Raw genomic sequence first — 5574 nt, 5'->3', positions numbered from 1 at the left:
GTGAATTCTTTGTTTAGCTCTGAGCCCCATTTTTTAATGGGGTTATTTGTCTCCCTGTGGTCTAACTTCTTGAGTTCTTTGTATATTTTGGATATAAGGCCTCTATCTGTTGTAGGATTGGTAAAGATCTTTTCCCAATCTGTTGGTTGCCGTTTTGTCTTAACTACAGTGTCCTTTGCCTTACAGAAGCTTTGCAGTTTTATGAGATCCCATTTGTCGATTCTTGATCTTAGAGCATAAGCCATTGGTGTTTTGTTCAGGAAATTTTTTGCAGTGCCCATGTGTTCCAGATGCTTCCCTAGTTTTTCTTCTATTAGTTTGAGTGTATCTGGTTTGATGTGGAGGTCCTTGATCCACTTGGACTTAAGCTTTGTACAGGGTGATAAGCATGGATCGATCTGCATTCTTCTACATGCTGACCTCCAGTTGAACCAGCACCATTTACTACTTCCACTTTTAGGTCTTAGACTGCTTTATGCAATTTCTTCACCTGTTTGATTGTGTTTTTCTGTACTTCTTTAAGGGATTTATTTGCTTCCTCTTTAAAGGCTTTTACCTGTTTACCTGTGTTTTCCTGTGTTTCTTTCAGGGAAAGGTCTGAAAGGATTCTCCTTAAAGGATTCAATTTTTTTCATTAGATAGCATTTTAGGACAGCTTCTTGATTTTCAGGTATGTTGGTGTATTCAGGACTTACTATGGTGGGAGATCTGGGTTCTGGTGTTGTCCACTTATATTGGCTTCTGTTGCTTATGGTCTTGCACTTTCCTCTTACCATCTGGTTATCCCTGGTATTTGATGGTCTGGGTGACTCTGCCTATAGTCTGTCTCTTTTGTCCCTGGGTTACAATAGGTCTCCTAGTAGCCCTGTGGGCTGTAACAGACCCCCTGTGCGCCCTTCCAACTGGAGGGTCTTCAGAGGGGCAGAGAAAATGCTGGTTTGTTGCCCTGGCTGCAGTAGATCTCCTGGGAGGGCTACAGATTGTTGGGTCTTCAGAGGAGCAGTCAAACTGTTGTCCTGTGTGAAGATGTTTGGGGTGCAGGAGGTGTCAATGGACTGTGGTTCCTGTCTCCTTGGGTGCAGCAACACTCCAAGGAGGCTTTCAGTCTTTTGGGTCAGTTATCCTTCATGCCACAGAGCCCCTGGGACATCTTTGGACTGTGGTGTCAATTGCCCACTTACCCTGTATACAGAGGAACTCCTGGGATACCTTTAAGCTGTGGTGTACTTGGTGCAGCAGATCTCCTGGGATGCCTCAGGATGTGGTATCAAATGTTCTGAATGTAGTGATTCTTCTATGCTTCAGGATATGATGTCAAATGTTCTGAGTGCAGCAAATCCTCTGGTATGTCTCAGGTTATAGTGTCTTCTGGGGAAACAGACTAGATAGCAGTCTGTCCTAGCAGAGATGACCAGGAAGAAGAGGATTGGTATTAGGTGGCGGGTAGGAGGGTTGGAGTGGGGGTATGGTGGGTCCCTGAGTCCACTGGCCTTAGCAGCAGCTGTGAAACTTCGGCACCATTGTTCTTAACAAATGTGGAGTGCAGTGAATCCTCTGGTATTCCTCAGGATATAGCTTCTTTTGGGGAGCAGACTAACTAGCAGCCTGTCCTAGCAAAAAGGATCAGGCAGAAGCGGAGGCTGAGTTATTTTTATTTAATTTTTTGATATGGGCAGTATTGCTGGAATGTTTTACTATAAATAAATAATGCATGATACTTAATTGCTACATTTTTCTACATGAATATCCTTAAGTTATGTGTTATATGTAACCATAATTACACTTTACACACAGGAATAATTTTCAGTCTCATTTGATATTTAGCTCACATTAAACCTTCTGCTCAAAATTTTTTCAAGAAGTGAAAGAATACTGTTTAGATAATTTTTAGTTTCAGATGTCAGTTGTTCAGTGCTTTCCACAAAGTGATGGAAATCACACTCCTTATTCACTCTGCTGCCACCTAATATGGAGAAATTCCAATCATGATTTTCTATAACTATTTCCAATTTTACTTCATAAGACTTAAAATATTTTCAACGAGTTTTTTCAGATAAATTGATAATAATGAATAATTTTAAAGTATCACTCTAACTGTATAACTAAAAGGTATAAACTATAACTGTATAACTAAAGTATAACTCTAACATATATATAATTTCTACTTGTCTTTGTGGTGTTTCCAGAAGACACTGGCACTAAAATAATAGGCTAAGTAGAAATATTTGCCCTTTTCCACGCTATATGGACTGGCAGAGTACAACTATCTGATGGCCCAGACAGAACCAGTGGCTAGTTAAAGATTGTTTTTCTCTCTTTCTAATGGATACTGGATACCTTTCTATATCCCTGGATGTCAAAAACACATCGTTTCTGATCACTGAAGTCCAGAATTTCCATTAAGAACTCATGGGGTTCGGGATTTAGCTCAGTGGTAGAGCACTTGCCTAGGAAGCACAAGGGCCTGGGTTTGGTCCCCAGCTCCGAAAAAAAAAAAAAAAAAAAAAGAACTCATTACATTCTCAGGCCTTGGAGTTGGGCTGAAGCATCATTGCTTGTAGTATTTTTTGAGGCCTCCAGACTGTGAATGAGCCAATCTGTCAACTTCCTTGGCTCTCCAGTCTTACAAGTAGGACTGATTTCCAAGGTTCCATAGTCATATCTAGCTAATTTCCTATAATATCTCTCTTTCTCCCTACCTGTCTATTGATCATTTATTTTTTTATTTTATATATATATATATATATATATATATATATATATATTATCTTGAGTATTTCTTATATACATTTCGAGTGTTATTCCCTTTCCCGGTTTCCGGGCAAACATCCCCCTCCCACCTCCCCTTCCTTATGGGTGTTCCCCTCCCCACCCTCCCCCCATTGCCGCCCTCCCCACAACAGTCTAGTTCACTGGGGGTTCAGTCTTAGCAGGACCCATGGCTTCCCCTTCCACTGGTGCTCTTACTAGGATATTCATTGCTACCTATGAGGTCAGAGTCCAAGGTCAGTCCATGTATAGTCTTTAGGTAGTGGCTTAGTCCCTGGAAACTCTGGTTGCTTGGTATTGTTGTACATATGGGGTCTCGAGCCCCTTCAAGCTCTTCCAGTTCTTTCTCTGATTCCTTCAACGGGGGTCCTATTCTCAGTTCAGTGGTTTGCGGCTGGCAAACACCTCTGTATTTGCTGTATTCTGGCTGTGTCTCTCAGGAGCGATCTACATCCGGCTCCTGTCTGCCTGCACTTCTTTGGTTCATCCATCTTGTCTAATTGGGTGGCTGTGTATGTATGAGCCACATGTGGGGCAGGCTCTGAAGGTGTTCCTTCAGTCTCTGTTTTAATCTTTGCCTCTCTATTCCCTGCCAAGGGTATTCTTGTTCCCCTTTTAAAGAAGGAGTGAAGCATTCACATTTTGATCATCCTTCTTGAGTTTCATTTGTTCTAAGCATCTAGGGTAGTTCAAGCATTTGGGCTAATAGCCACTTATCAATGAGTGCATACCATGTGTGTCTTTCTGTGATTGGGTTAGCTCACTCATGATGATATTTTCCAGTTCCAACCATTTGCCAACAAATTTCATCAAGTCATTGTTTTTGATAGCTGAGTAATATTCCATTGTGTAGATGTACCACATTTTCTGTATCCATTCCTCTGTTGAAGGGCATCTGGGTTCTTTCCAGCTTATGGCTATTAAAATAAGGCTGTGATGAACATAGTGGACCATGTGTCATTTTTATATGTTGGGGCATCTTTTGGGTATATGCCCAAGAGAGGTATAGCTGGATCCTCAGGCAGTTCAATGTCCAATTTTCTGAGGAACCTCCAGACTGATTTCCAGAATGGTTGTATCAGTCTGCAACCCCACCAACAATGGAGAAGTGTTCCACTTTCTCCACATCCTCTCCAGCATCTGCTGTCACCTGAGTTTTTGATCTTAGCCATTCTCACTGGTGTGAGGTGAAATCTCAGGGTTGTTTTGATTTGCATTTCCCTTATGACTAAAGATGTTGAACATTTCTTTAGGTGTTTCTCAGGCATTCGGCATTCCTCAGCTGTGAATTCTTTGTTTAGCTCTGAGCCCCATTTTTTAATGGGGTTATGTGTCTCCCTGTGGTCTAACTTCTTGAGTTCTTTGTATATTTTGAATATAAGGCCTCTATCTGTTGTAGGATTGGTAAAGATCTTTTCCCAATCTGTTGGTTGCCGTTTTGTCCTAACTACAGTGTCCTTTGCCTTACAGAAGCTTTGCAGTTTTATGAGATCCCATTTGTCGATTCTTGATCTTAGAGCATAAGCCATTGGTGTTTTGTTCAGGAAATTTTTTGCAGTGCCCATGTGTTCCAGATGCTTCCCTAGTTTTTCTTCTATTAGTTTGAGTGTATCTGGTTTGATGTGGAGGTCCTTGATCCACTTGGACTTAAGCTTTGTACAGGGTGATAAGCGTGGATCGATCTGCATTCTTCTACATGTTGACCTCCAGTTGAACCAGCACCATTTGCTGAAAATGCTATCTTTTTTCCATTGGATGGTTTTGGCTCCGTTGTCAAAAATCAAGTGGCCATAGGTGTGTGGGTTCATTTCTGGGTCTTCAATTCTATTCCATTGGTCTATCTGTCTGTCTCTGTACCAATACCATGCAGTTTTTATCACTATTGCTGTGTAATACTGCTTGAGTTCAGGCATAGTAATTCCCCCTGAAGTCCTTTTATTGTTGAGGATAGTTTTAGCTATCCTGGTTTTTTGTTATTCCAGATGAATTTGCAAATTGTTCTGTCTAACTCTTTGAAGACTTGGATTGGTATTTTGATGGAGATTGCATTGAATCTGTAGATCGCTTTTGGTAAAATGGCCATTTTTACTATATTAATCCTGCCAATCCATGAGCATGGGAGATCTTTCCATCTTCTAAGGTCTTCATCGATTTCTTTCTTCAGAGGCTTGAAGTTCTTATTGTACAGATCTTTTACTTGCTTGGTTAAAGTCACACCGAGGTACTTTATATTATTTGGGACTATTGTGAAGCGTGTCGTTTCCCTAATTTCTTTCTCAGCTTGTTTCTCTTTTGTGTAGAGGAAGGCTACTGATTTATTTGAGTTAATTTTATACCCAGCCACTTTGCTGAAGTTGTTTATCAGCTTTAGTGGTTCTCTGGTGGAACTTTTGGGATCACTTAAATATACTATCATATCATCTGCAAATAGTGATATTTTGACTTGTTCTTTTCTGATCTATATCCCCTTGACCTCCTCTTGTTGTCTGATTGCTCTGGCTAGAACTTCAAGAACTATATTAAATAAGTAAGGAGAGAGTGGGCAGCCTTGTCTAGTCCCTGATTTTAGTGGGATTGCTTCAAGTTTCTCTCCATTTAGTTTAATGTTAGCAAATGGTTTGCTGTATATGGATTTTACTATGTTTAGGTATGGGCCTTGAATTCCTATTCTTTCCAGGACTTTTATCATGAAGGGGTGTTGAATTTTGTCAAATGCTTTCTCAGCATCTAATGAAATGATCATGTGGTTTTGTTCTTTCAGTTTGTTTATATAATGGATCACATTGATGGTTTTCCGTATATTAA

Source organism: Rattus norvegicus, chromosome 1 (genome assembly GCF_036323735.1).
Source record: "Rattus norvegicus strain BN/NHsdMcwi chromosome 1, GRCr8, whole genome shotgun sequence".
NCBI lineage: Eukaryota > Metazoa > Chordata > Mammalia > Rodentia > Muridae > Rattus > Rattus norvegicus.
Note: the sequence above shows the minus strand (reverse complement) of the source record.